This window comes from Equus przewalskii, chromosome 28, assembly GCF_037783145.1.
Source record: "Equus przewalskii isolate Varuska chromosome 28, EquPr2, whole genome shotgun sequence".
Classification (NCBI taxonomy): Eukaryota; Metazoa; Chordata; class Mammalia; order Perissodactyla; family Equidae; genus Equus; species Equus przewalskii.
The window spans coordinates 20,024,128-20,038,951 of record NC_091858.1 but is presented as its reverse complement, the minus strand read 5'-3'; the positions used below and the strand labels follow the sequence as shown (position 1 = coordinate 20,038,951).

Genomic DNA, 14,824 nt, shown 5'->3' with positions numbered 1-14,824 from the left:
TTCTTATATCACAAATATATTACCTCTAAGAAATTCCACATCTTGCCCTGTTCCAACTGTAATCAGGATCCTCAGTTTTCTCTTTAATATTACAAAACTACTGATCAATTTGCCATATGGTGTAAATAAGAAAAGAGGGATGAAAAGTCATCTTACACATCTGAGAAGACATTTCCTATTCTTCCTTCTGCTCCCCCCCCCCTTTCTTGCAACTCACATGCAGGACTTGGCGGTGTTGATAAACCTACCATTTAACTACAGAGAGTCACAAACTAGTAAGTACTAAATGCACGGACTTCTGTCTTTCTTCTTTCCCGGGATTTCTCATCTCACTCATATCAAACCCAGGAGAAGTGGGGCAGTTTTACCTTGATTGTACAAACCCAGGGCTTCCAGGTATGGCAGATTAGATACCATGAATGGCATGCCTTATTAAAACAATTAATACACTGGATCAAATATGGTTAAATAACTTTAAATACCACTCATCTACACACAAAAGAAAGGAACCTATAGATACCAAACAAAGGGAAAGCAGGACTCCTCAGGGGCAAATGAGTAGCAAAGCTGGCTGAAAGTTTCTGCTGAATCCTGCAGACTTTGAGCTTTTGTTTTGACAAGTTCCCAGTGTGGGAGGGAAGAGCCTGGACTCAGCCAGGGGGGAAACTATGACCACAAAGGGCTATACCTTCAGGGGAACAGTGAAGGAGAAATAAATCTTATTGCACAGAAGGGGATAACGAAGAAATGTTTTGTCTTCTTCTTGGCACTGAGTGGAGGGGAAGGGAAAAAAGTCTTCCCTGGGATGTAACCACAAGCTACCTTCAAGTGGGTTTGTGACCCAAAATCACATTACCTCTGATTTAAAAAGAAAAAAAAACTCAAGGAGAGAATTCAATTTAAAATTGTCTCAATTGGTTCTGCTTTTCTGACCTTAAAATAAATCCTACCAAAAAAATTTTAAAGGTAATAAGCAGCTCATAATCAAAACTAAAAATACACACAGAAACAAGGCACCACTAGTGAGAACCAGGAGAAATAAAAAATAAAACATGTTAAATGTGGAATATTAAAATTACTTCATATGTTTAAAGAAATAAAACTTAAGCTGGGATATAGACAGGAAATATGAGATTATAAAAAGACTAGGCAGATTTTAATGAAAAAATAAGAACTTCAAAAAATAACAATTAAAAATTCAATGGATGGATTAAACATAAGATTAAACACAGCCAAAGAAAGAATTAATGACCTAGAAGATATCTGAATTAATGATCCCAAACACAGCTCACAGAGACAAGGAGATGGAATATACGATGAAATAAAGGTCAAGAGACACAGAGAACATGATGAGAATGTCTAATATATGCCCAACTGAAGTAGAAAAAGGAGATAATAAAACAGTGGGAAAGAGGTAATAATGGTAACAACCGAGAGTTATTCAGACATCAGATCTTGGAATCCCAGCGAATCCCAAGTATGATAAGCAAAAATATACACAAACACCTTATGGTGAAACTGCAGAGCTACATAGAAAAAGTTTCATCTTAAAAGCATCCAGAAAGAGTGATTACACGCAAAAATACAGCAATTCAGCTGATTGCTGGCTTCTCACCAGCAGCTATGAAGCCAAAAGAGTATCTTCCATGAGCTGAGAGAAAACAATTGTCAACCTAGAATGCTACATAGTCATGTGCTGCGTAATGACATTTCAGTCAACAACAGACCACCTATATGATGGTGGTCCCATAAAATTAGTACCATATAGCCTAGGTGTGTAGTAGGCTATACCATCCAAGTGTGTTAAGTATACTCTATGATGTTTGCACAATTACAAAATTGCCTGATGACGCATTTCTCATAATGTATCCCCACTGTTAAGTGACTCATGACTGCACTCTGTGGAACTATCTTTCAAGAGTAAGACAAAAGGGGGCCAGCCCAGTGGCGTAGTGCTTAAGTTCACACACTCCACTTCAGTGGCCCGGGGTTTGCAGGTTCAGATCCTGGGCGTGGACCTGCACACCACTCATCAAGCCATGCTGTGGCAGCACCCCACGTATAAAATAGAGGAAGATTGCTACAGATGTTAGCCCAGTGACAATCTTCCTCAAGCAAAAAGAGGAAGATTGGCAACAGATGTTAGCCCAGGGCCAATCTTCCTCACCAAAAAAAAAAAAAAAAAAAAAGACAGAAAGCACTAAGGCAAAATAAACACATTGTTGACAGATAAAACTTGAGAGAGTTTATCACCAATAGATCATCATTAAAAGAAATTATAAAAGATAAAGTCTCAGCAGAGGAAAAATGATCCCAGAGAGAAGGTCAGAGATGCAAGAAGAAATGTTAAGCAAAGATATTGAAAATAATAGGCAAAGCTAGGCAAAACTGACTGTATACAAAAGAATAATAATAATGCTTAATTTGTACAAGGGATGTTAAAACAAAAATAACATAATTGGTAGATGTTGAGGGGGGGGTGGGTGTTGAACTTAAACCATTACAAGGTCTTCAATTTGTTCAAGGAGAGAAAAAAATGTTGGTTAACTTTAGACTCTGTTAAGTAGGCAAATTAAAATATTTAGGGTACCCACTTAAAGAAGAGACAAAGAGCATACATCATCCAACGAGCAGAGGGAAAAATATTAACCCAAAGACAGCAAAACAGAAGAAAAAATAGGGGGGAATCACATAATATAATGACAGAAAGAAATGTAAAATATTAGTCATCATAATGAATGTAAATAAGCCAAGTGCCCCCAAATTTTTTAATTGGATTTTTAAGTATTGAGCAAAAAGTGTTTAAAGAGACATAAGAATTAAGAAAATCAATGAATGGAAAAAAGATATTTTTTTAAAAAGTGTTATAGCTACGTTAGTTACAAGTTCAAAACAAAAGGAATTATTGGAAATAAATCGAGTTACCATATAATGATAAAAGAGTCATTTCACTATGAAGATAAAACAATTCTAAACTTCTATGCATCTAATAACCACCTCAAAATATATAAGCAAAAATTGAGAACAACAAGGAGAAACTGGCAAATCTACCATCATGGGATATTTGTAACATACCTCTATCAACAATTAATAAATCAGACAAAACTCAGAGAACTGAATAGCATAATCATAAAGTGTGACCTCAAGGATATGTAAGGAACATTTCACATAAGAGGATTCACATTCTTTTCAGGCACATGGAACATATACAAAACTTGGCTCTATGCTTAGTGATAAAGTTAGCCTCCAAAAATAAAAAAGGAACAACAAAGACCATATATTCTGCAAAATGCAATGAGTTATTTACAAACCATGACAAAAGATAACTTAAAAAGTTAACTGATACTTTGTGAGTAATGCCTCTTATCCACATAGAGTTGCCTCCTTTGAAGTTTATGAAAGAGATCTAATTTCCTTACCATTCTCTGATATACTTACCATAGAAGAACTATAAAGCATGTAGCGAAAATCATCAAAAATGCAAAAACTTGGAATTTATATTAGAGAAATTAATACAGAGCGAAGGAAGATAGAAAGTTCAAGCATACATGAAGTGTTTTTAAGAGAAAAATTTTAAGTTCTACACATTTGGAAAATTGTTTAAACATACATTTTTAAAAGTATAAGTCAAAGAAAAAATAAAATGAAATCTATAATACAAATTATTGTAATGAAAATTCTACATATAAAACATTAGGGAAGTAGCAAAAACAGTAGTTATAAATTTAATTGACTTAGTTACGTTCACATGCTCTGCTTAACTTAGTTAAGCTAATTAAGTGCAGAGCCCTTATGCTTAGAGTAGAAAAAAAAATCTTCCAAATTAATGAGCTAAACATCCAACTTACAAAGTTGGGGAAAAATCGAAATAAATCCAAAGGAAGTAAAAGAAGAAAAAAAATAGTAGAAAATATTTAAATAAGAAACAAATTTTTTACAGGATAAACAAAGCCAAAATTTGGTTCTTTGAGGAGACCTGTAAAGTAGACAAATCTCTGGGGAGAACAATCAAGAAATAAAGAGAGGGCATAAACAATTTTGGGGGATGAAAAGTTGGCCATAACTGCAAATGCCGTGGAGATTAATAACAAGGAATTTCCTGAAAAACGATGTGATCTTCGAAAACGGAGATGAAACTATAATTTCTAAAAAAAAAAAATACATTTTATCAAAACTCAATCAAGAAGAAATTAAAATCCTGGATGGTCTTGTAACCATTCCAGTAAATTAAACCAATAAATTAAACATTTCCAGAAAAAAACCACAAGAGAAGCGAGTTCTACCAGTATTCAAGGAATAGATAAACCCAAACTTACACAAACTCTTTTGAAGAACAGAACAAAAAAGAAACACTCCTCAATTCATTGTATGTTGGCATAACCCTGAAACCAAAGTAAGAGATAAAATATAAAATGTCTAGACAGGAGAATCACAGGCCAGTCTCACTCATGAACATAAACACAAAATTCCTAAACAGGGGCCCGCCCCGTGGCCGAGTGGTTAAGCTCATGTGTTCCGCTTCGGCGGCCCAGGGTTTTGCCAGTTCAGATCCTGGGCTCAGACATGGCACCCCTCATCAGGCCATGCTGAGGCGGCATCCCACATGCCACAACTAGAAGGACCCACAACTAAAATATACAACTACGTACTGGGGGCATTTGGGAGAAAAAGCAGAAAAGAAAAAGAAAGATTGGGAACAGTTGTCAGCTCAGGTGCCAATCTTTAATAAAAAAAAAAATTCCTAAACAAAATATTAGCAAACCAAATCCCACAAAGTATAAAAAATATAATAAGCCCTGACCTATTCAGGTTACACCAACAGTACAAGTTTCATTTATATTATTTTAATATTAATTGATTTATATCATCATATTAACACTTTAAAAGAACCAAACCATATGATCACCTCCATAGAAAAGGAAAAATTCCTTAATTAAATTCAACATCCACTAACAATTTTTTTTCTTTTAAGATTTTATTTTTCCTTTTTCTCCCCAAAGCCCCCCAGGAACACAGTTGTGTATTTTTAGTTGTGGGTCCTTCTAGTTGTGGCATGTGGGATGCCGCCTCAGCATGGCTGATGAGCCGTCCGTGCCCAGGATCTGAACAGGCCAAACCCTGGGCTGCCGAAGCAGAGTGTGCGAACTTAAGCACCTTGCCACAGGGCCTGCCCCTCCACTAATGATTTTTTTAAAAAACAAAACAAAACCTAGAACTAACAGTGTAATTAATTATGAGAAACTGAAAGTCCTTTTAACAGCAAGAACAAAACATGGATGCCCTAACATCCTTCTATTCATCATTTTACTGCGATTCTGAAAAATACAAAAAGGTAATATGAAATATAAAGTATAAGATTTGAAAAGGAAGAAGCAAAGATATTGTTTACAGATAATATGACTGTCTATGTAGAAACCATGAAAGAATCTACAGATAATTTTTTAAAAATTAATCAGAAAATTTACCAAGGCTACTAGATACAAAATAAATATACAAACATTAACTGCATTGCTATATATACCAGCAAAATTTTAACATTTTAAAAAATTTTTTTTTTAACATTTTTATGTTTCAAAAGATATAATTTACAATAGCATCAAAAATATGAAGGATTTCAAAATAAATATTTGGTAGCAAAGATATGCAAACTCTTTATGTAGAAAATTATAAAACTTTTTTGAAAGACTTTATAGAAGACCTTAATAACTGGAGAGATACACTGTGTTCTTAGATGGGAAGACTCAACATTGTTAAAGATATCAATTCTTAGATCTATAAGCATTACCTAAATTTATATGGAAGAGCAAATACCCAAGAGTAACCTATACATTCCTGATGAAGAACAAGGGAGGTTCTTTCTTCTCTACTAGATATTATGACATAATAAGCCAGAGTAATTAAGATAATGTGGTATTGACACAGAAATAGACCAGTGCAACAGAAAAAACATCCAGAAATAGACCCGCCTATACATAGGAACTTGATTTTTTTTTTTTTTTCAAGGAAGATCAGCCCTGAGCTAACATCTGCTGCCAATCCTCCTCTTTTTGCTGAGGAAGACTGGCCCTGAGCTAACATCCATGCCATCTTCCTCTACTTTATATGTGGGACACCTGCCACAGCATGGCTTGCCGACTGATGCCATGTCCCCACCCAGGATCTGAACTGGTGAACCCCAGGCTGCGGAAGCAGAATGTGCAAACTTAACCGCTGTGCCACCCAGCCGGCCTGGAATTTGATTTTTGGTGGAGCACACACTGCAGATCAGAGGAGGGGGTGAGGGAGAGAGGAAGGATTATTAAAAAACGGTACTGGAGCAACTGACTATTTTCACAGAAAAAACATTAATTCTGAGCAGATCAAAAACTTAAAGACAAAACTACAACAATTTTAGTAGTCAAAATAGAAAAAAAATATTACTTGGATTAATTTAAGAAGACAAAATAAGTGATAAATTCACCTGTATTAAAATGAAGAATATCTAGTCATCAAAACACACAATGAGAGAATTAAAACATAAGCTGCATTCTGGAAGAAGATATTTGTTTAACTAATCCTGATTAAGGGTTAGTATTTATGATATATAAAGAACAACTGTGAATGAATTAAAAAGAAAAAAAGCCCAATTTTTAAAAAATAGGCAAAAGACACAAACAGGTGATAAAAGAAAGAGAAAAGAACCAGGCCAGAGTCGATGTGACAGTTACAATGACTACCTGAAGGCTGAGCTACGGACAGAAGTAAATTACATTTTAACCTTGACTGTCACCAGATGGCCAGAGAACAATGCAGTAGTTTTTCCCGGTAGTTAGGACATCTAGAAAGCCCAGGAGCGGGGCTCATCTATCAACTAGCAGGTTGAGGTGTACTTCCGCAGTTTGCCAACCTGTTTATAAAGCCTCGCTTTTCTCTCTCTCTTTTTTTTTAAGATTGGCAGCTGAGCTACAACTGTTGCCAATCTTTTTTTTTCTTCCTGCTTTTTCTCCCCAAATCCCCCCAGTACATAGTTGTATATTTCAGTTGTGGGTCCTTCTAGTTGTGGCATGCGGGATGCCTCCTCAGCATGGCCTGATGAGTGGCGCTAGGTCCGTGCCCAGGATCCAAACCAGGGAAACCCTGGGCCCCGAAGCGGAGTGCGCGAACTTAACCACTCGGCCACGGGGCGGCCCCCTCTCTTTTTTTTTCTTTTTCTTCTTTTCTTCTTTTTTTCATCCTCCATTTTCCTTAAAACTTTATTTTTGCCTTGTAAAGCTGCTCATGTCAGTTAACACAAGTATGACATAGCCTGAATGTTCGTGTCCCCCCAAAATTCATACATCAAAACCTAATTCCCAGTATTAGGAGGTGAGGCTTTGGGGAGGCGCTTAGGTCATGAGGGCTCCACTATGAGGATTAGCATCTGGGTAAGGGGGACCCCAGAGAGAACCCTCACCCTTTCCACCATGTGAGATTACAGCGAAAAGACAGTGGTCTATGAACCAGGAAGCAGGCTCGGAGCAGATGGCAGATGTGCGGGCACTTTGAGCTTAGACTTCCCAGCCTCGAGAACTGTGGGAAATACATTTCTGTCTATGGGAGTTTGTTACATTAGCCCAAGCCAACTAAGATAAGGAAACACAAAAGCTCCTAAATACATGAGAAAATAGCCGTATCAGCAGTGGGGTACTGGTAATCTTTGATAACGGGCTCTCCAGCAGGGAAAGCCCAGATGTGTAGTGTTTTCTGATTTCCATGGGGCAAACATCACACGGTGATTCAAACTACCAATGTGATGTCACTGAACGCAGTCACAGTGTGATGTCACTGGCTTGTGGGCACCAACTCTAGCACACCACTGCATTAGCAATCAGGGAGCTGCAAGATAAATCTACCGTGAGACAGCGTTCTCAGCCGCCAGACTGGTAAACATGTCAGTCAGGTAATACCAGAGTTGTCAAGAATACAAAACAGTAGGAATTCTCATGTACTGCTGGTGGCAGTAAATCAGAATAATCACCTTGGCTGAAATTATGCAAATCCTACAACTCACAGATTCCACTCCTTCAGACCTTTGTATTTAAGACACAGACTCAATACTAGTGGCCGAGAGTAGATTTGGTCTTTTTCTACATAATCCTGATAAAATAAAGTATAAGATTGTGGTTGGGGGTTGGCCCGGTGGTGCAGCGGTTAAGTTTGCATGCTCCGTTTCGGCAGCCCCGGGTTTGCCAGTTTGGATCCTGGGTGCGGACATGGCACTGCTTGGCAAGCCATGCTGTGGTAGGCGTCCCACATATAAAGTAGAGGAAGATGGGCATGGATGTTAGCTCAGGGCCAGTCTTCCTCAGCAAAAAGAGGAGGCTTGGCAGCAGATGTTAGCTCAGGGCTGATCTTCATCAAAAGAAAAAAAAAAAGATTGTGGTTGGTTTGATTGTGCTTCCTGTATCTTTGCTAGAACCAAAAAAAAAACCCCTAAAACTTCAGAGTCTGGAGAATCTCTATTCTTATCTGAGAGATACTCAGATAAAAGCCTGACCCCAAGATGTCTCACCCTAGGTCCTTGACCCAGTCCTCCTTCAAGTTCACACTCCTTCCAACACCAGTCACAAATTGGAGACTTTCTACAGAAGGCTGGAGACTGTGGATAATATTTCTGTGTGTATGAAGGGAGCAAGAGAGAGAGAAAATGAAAGAAGTGTGGTTGAGAAAAGAGGAGAAAAGAAGGATGGGTTTGTAGAACCCCTGCTAGAACTCGATGCATTTTCCCTCAGAGCACTGTTACTTAGGTTAGGATCCTGGACTCTACAGGTAATCAATCAACTAATCATATACTTATTACAGACCAACACTATGTTAGGCATCGTGCTAGATATTGCAGATAATAGTGATAAACAATATAGACCCCTGTCTTGATAAAGTTTGCAAATTATTAAGGAAGGCAGACTTTAAACAAATAATAAGTAATTAATCAAATAATTTTTTTTTAAAGATTTTATTTTTTTCCTTTTTCTCCCCAAAGCCCCCCAGTACATAGTTGTATATTCTTCGTTGTGGGTCCTTCTAGTTGTGGCATGTGGGACGCTGCCTCAGCGTGGTTTGATGAGCAGTGCCATGTCCGCGCCCAGGATTCGAACCAACGAAACACTGGGCCGCCTGCAGCGGAGCGGGCGAACTTAACCACTCGGCCACGGGGCCAGCCCCTTAATCAAATAATTTTAAGTGCAAAGTACTGATAAGGAAAAGTCTAGGATATGTGAGAACTGATTAATAGGGTGACCAAACTCTGTTTGGAAGGACGTAGGTCACGGAGGGCTTCTCTAAGGAGGACATAAGTTAAGCTGACCTCTGAAGGATGAGTAAGAGTTTTATGTGTGAAAGCGTGCCTGGAAGAGAATATTTCATGCACAGGAACCCAGTGAGCAGAAACATTGAGGCAGGAGAGAGGATGGAAGAATTGCTTTGGCTGAAAGGGGATGACTGAGGGAGAGTGATGAGCAACAAAGCCAGAGAGGCAGTTAGTAGCAATCCAGCCTCAGAGCAGAGCATTCTGAGCCATGTTAAGAATTCTGGACTTGACTGTGAGGGTGATGGGAAGTCATTGAAAGATATTAAGCAGGGAAGTGAGATTATTAAATTTGCATTTTTTTTGAGATTTGAGAATTGTTTAAAACATAATTAACTATCTTAATTAAGAGTACGTGCAGGAGATAGGGAAAAAGAGGAGTCAAGAGCAACTCCTAAGTTTTCGGCTTGAGCGCGAGTGTGGGTGGGGAAGCCAATTACTGAGATGGGGGGGAAAGGGCAGATTTGGAGGAAGAACTAACGAGCTCCAGTTCTGACTTGTCATGAGGTGTTGATGAAACACCATGGGGAGATATCAGATATCGGATGGGAGGGAATGAGATCACCTTGGGAGATGGTGTAGAGTAAGACAAGTAGACAGAATGGACCTAGGATTTCCAACACAAGAGTAGGTTAGTACAGAAGGAGCCGACAAAAGACAGGAGAGGAAATCAAGGAAGGATTCGGAAAGCCAGTAGAATGTAGTATAACGGAAGCCGTAAAACGGGAACTTTTTAAGGAAGAGGGAGTGGTCAGTGTTATCTAATATACTGAAAGATGTAGTGAAATGAAATTGTCTTTTGCATTCCAGAGTTCATTGAGCACCTCAGTAAGAGCATTCTTGGTAGACTGGTTGGGTCGATATCCAGACTAGGAAGTGTTGGTGGGTGAGTGAGCAGTGAGGAGATAGATATAACAAACTGGGTTCCACACTTTTTAATTTAAAGGAACTGATAAATGCAAAAGATTTTTATATTATGTAGACAGCATCAGCAAGTTTTTGTTTTGCCAAACAAAAATACTTTTAAAATTCTACCAACTAGTACCATAATTTTATAAAAGAGCATTAAATTTCCAAAAAAAGTAGGAAGGATATAATATCAAAATAAAGTACAGTCCTCAGGAGAAGACCCTTGGCACCCTCCATCTGACGTATACATCTCTAACTTGCTAAACGGGCAGACACGGCCAACATTAACTGTTTCTTCTTTTACCACAGATGCATCAAAATCTCCTGATGATCGGAAACTGGTCCGTGGATGAGTGCTGGGGAACTTCAAGAGCAGAACTCTTTTGAGGACTTTGGCTCCCAACAGAGGAGAGGGAAGTTAGCAAGAGGAACCAAGGGAGACTTTTTTTTCTTTACATGGAAGAGACTTGAGTATGCTTAAATGCTAATGTCAAGAAGAAGCCAATAGAGAAGAAGAGGTTGAAGATGCAGCAGAGAGAAGGCATAATTTATGGCATAGTATTCCTGAAAGGGAGTAGAGGCGAGAGCCCAGAAGACACATGGAAAGACTGGATTTAAACAGGAGGGACAACATCACCATTGTAACAGGAGAGGAGTAGAATGGATGGGGATAGGTGTAGATCCGTATGTAGATTTGGTGGCAGAGAACTGAGGCAATTCCCTTCTGAAATTTATAGTTTCTCCATGAAGATGTAGACAAGATAATCTAAGAGTAATTGAAGAAATAGTAAATGATCAAAGTTTCGAGAAGAGGATTTGAAAGAATTGTTAAGGGAGAGAGAAAAAGCATGAGAATCACAGATTTGCTACATAGTATTGAGGGCCCAGCAGATTTTTTGGTTGTGAATTTATAATAATATCTAATCTACTGAGCAGAACTCAGCAGCCCAGGTGCAAGTATGTAGAAGATATAGGTAGTTGTATTCATCCAGGGTTGGAGTTTTACAGGATGAGTAATGAAATGACAAAAATCGAGAATGTTCACATATTGGCAAGTGAATGGTTGAAATGATGGTCCATGGAGTCTAGATGGAGAGAAGAGGATAGCAAGAAAACAGGGAGGCTGATGGAGAGGTAGAAGGCAGATACGCTCATGCAAGCAGAAAGACCCAACAAGGAACAGGTGTAATTGAGCGAACAATCTAGAAAGCTAGGAGGTCTATCTAGACTAGAAAAGCTGTTTGTGTATAAGATAGGTATCTTCCATTGTAGGCCTCGCTTTTAATAGAATACTTTACATCAGAATTATATGACTTACATAAGGTCTTGTGATCTGGCCTGGGAATTTAGCATGGTGATTAAGGACATGCCTTGGAATCAGAAAACCTAAGCATAGTTACATCATCTAAGTCTCATATTTCTCACCCAAAAGACAGGGACAACAATAGCACTTACTTCATATTTGTATGGAAAATGCATGTTGATTTCCAAACATCCAACTTAAAAACTTCTTGAAAACAATCCATTTGTAACTTGGTGATTCTTTATATTATTTTAGACACTATTTGGTATATGATGGTAATACAGTTCCTTTATTTAATTTATTCAGTAAATATTTGTTATTGAGCACTATTACATACCAGACACTGATCTAGGTGTTGAGAATAAGCAGTAAACAAAACAAAATCCCTGTCCTTATGGAGCTTGCATTCTGATCAGGAGACAGATGTTAAAAAAGAAAATACATATTATGTCAGGTGGTGATGATGTTCCGAATCAGGTCAAGTGGGGAAAGGCAGATAAGGAGTACCTGTGGAGTCCTACATTATATACAATGCTGTAGGAAAGCCTCTCTAATAAGGAGCTATTTGAGCATTTGAGTGAGCCACAGAGATATCTGAGAAAGAAGATTCCAGACAGAGGAAGCAGTAAGTACGAAGTTCCTCAGGTAGGGCATCCTTGGCATGTTTGAAGTCCATAAAGAAGACCAATGTGGCCGAAGCATCCTGAGAAAAGGCGAAGCTGGTAGCATATGAGATCAGAGAAGTAGCAGGAGGCCAGCCAGATCATGAGTGGCCTTGTAGGCCATGATAAGAACGTTGGTTTCATTCTGAGTGAGGTGGGAAGTCACTGGAGGGTTTGGGGAGAGGAGTGAGACGTGATTCAATTTATGTGGAGATTAGACAGGTGATGGGAAAACGCAAGGATAAGAATTACAAGGCTATTGCAATAATCCAGATGAGAGGAAGCTGTACGTGGTAAGCAGAAGTGGTAAGAAGTAATTAGATTCTGCATATATTTTGAAGACAGAGCCAATAGGATTTGCTGGTACACTGAGTGTATGGTAAGAAAGAGAAAAGTCAAAGGTAACTATAAGATCTTTGGCCTAAATAAACTAGAAAATGGAATTGCCATTTTCTGAGATGGGTAAGATTGAGGAAGGGACAGTGTATATTGGGACAGACAAAATAAAGAGTTCATTTTTCGACATGATAAGTTTAAGACGCCTATTAGATCTCCAAAGTAGAGGATGTTGAGAAGACAGTTATAAATGTCTGAGTTTGGGGGACAGGTTTGAGCTAGTGACATAAATTTGAGTCATCTATAGAGAAGGCATTAATGTCATGAGATTGGGTGAGATCACATAAGGGCCGAGATACAGATAGAAGAAAAAGACATCTGAAGACTGAGCTCTGGGTCACCCCTACATATAGAGGTCAGTTGGTGAGGAGAAACCAACAGAGGATATTCAAGACGTGGGCAGCAAGGAAGAGAAGAATCAAAAGAGAGTGGCATCCACAGGCAAAATGAAGGAAATGTTTCAATGTCTAAGATATGACCCTGGAATTGGGTATTTGCTGTAAAATAGAGGCCAAGAGCATTGCAAGAGGTCAAGAAACCAGAATATTGGAAGGATTTGTCTTCGCGGCTATTGCAATCACCAAGAATGTTGACAGGAATCATATTAGGAAGAGTGACAGTGAGCCAGATATGAAAAATCTTCAAGGAGGAGGGGAAGCAGGAGCCACCAGGGGTCTAAAGACACCTACAGTGTGATGGCACCAGTTTCCAAGTCAAATAACTGTGAATGTTTTGGGTGTTGGTAACATTAGTTTGGCTCTATGAAAGTGTTGATATTCAACTGCTTTTTTCACCTACAAAAATGAAAATTTCATATGGTTGTACCTATTATAACTGAACATATATAAAACATGTTTCACTTGTAGCTGGCTTCATAAGTTGATATATATTTATGTTAGTGCTGTTTTTTTTTTCAGTTGTAAAGTCCCAGAGATCAGCAATTCGTATTTTACTGTGTGTGCCCTTCATAGCACCTAGTGATCTGCTTGGAAGTACCAACTAATTGGTCATTTAGTGCTTTTTAGACATATATTACTATAATTGCTGTCGCTGACTTCTGTCATCATTTCAGGGCGATAATCGTTCTCACCTTTCTGAGTTGGGAAACAATTGAGAAATACATACAGGCATCAGCTGGAGATCAGTATCAGCTTTATTGCTGAATAAGCTGCAACAGAGAAGACAGCTTGGACCTGAGGCCAAGGTGGGATCCCAACACCTCCTCTGGAAAGAATTGATGCACTCAGTCACCTCACAAATGCACACTGCTTCCCTGGTACACAGCCAGTCTCTAAGGTGAAGGGGAGTAAACTGAGGGCAGGGTGAGGCTGGGCTGGGGGGCAGCCGACGCAAGTATTTACAAAAGGCTCCATTCCTTGTTTACCTTCTCTCCCCATCTCCCAGAGCCAGCCTTTCAAGATGCTTTCTTCAGGTCTTCCCAGCCACCAGGTTAACATAGTGTTTGAAAGATTTGTTGGAGAGGTGCCAACTCTGGAAGATGTGGTCGAAGGCAGCAACTACGACCCCTTCCACGCTTGTTGTCCAGGGCTTGCTGTAGTGAGCTTACCACCGCGGGCAGGCAGGTCTGAATGAGAGCGCCAGAGAGGCCAGGCCACACATGCGCAATGACCCTTCCAGCCATTTACCAATTAGGTAAGGCACTCCTCCCCTAGGGAGACATGAATTGAGGGGATCGGAGAGAAAGCTGGACGTTTTCTCCCAAAAACGTCTGATGGTAGATCCAGTTTTTGTGAGGCCTGAAGCTTCTACAGTTTGGATGGTCCTCTTTAATGAAAAGAATACAAAATTACAAGTATAAAATTAGGTAGAAGGCTTGGAAGAGGCCTGAGCAAGCGAAGGTCCTGAGACTTAAGCGTTCCAGCTTTACAATACAACCTCCTCCACTCTTGAGAAGGCAGAAATACCTATCTTAATGGGTACATCAGTTAGGATACTCTCAGATGCAATAATTCACTTTGCAGGCAAACCAACCTGAATTGGCTTAAATAATAAAGAAGAGCAGCGGCTCACATTAATGAAGAGTCCAGTTCTTGGACAGGCTCCATGGTTAGTTCACCTAGCTTAACAAGGCCCTAACAACCTGGTTTCCTTTAATCTCTCCTCTGTGCTGTCCACTGTATCTATTCATCCTCAGGCAGCACTCTTCAAGGTTAAAGCATGAATGCCAGCAGCAACGGGAACTACTAACTTATTCTTCCCTGTTAGAAGAGA

The 14,824-nt window shown here is 39.1% G+C and overlaps 1 long non-coding RNA gene across 3 annotated transcripts in view; it reads right to left on the bottom strand.

Annotated features, from left to right (window-relative positions):
- LOC139080041 (uncharacterized) overlaps nucleotides 1–14,824 on the bottom strand; it is a 31,674-nt gene that overhangs the window by 12,512 nt on the left and 4,338 nt on the right. For 2 of the 3 annotated variants that reach the window (XR_011534164.1, XR_011534165.1), the window contains exon 2: nucleotides 4,317–4,382. The exons of the other annotated variant lie outside the window; for it this stretch is intronic. This is a non-coding gene — a long non-coding RNA (uncharacterized lncRNA). The remainder of the gene's footprint in view (nucleotides 1–4,316; nucleotides 4,383–14,824) is intronic. 3 annotated transcript variants of the gene reach the window in all.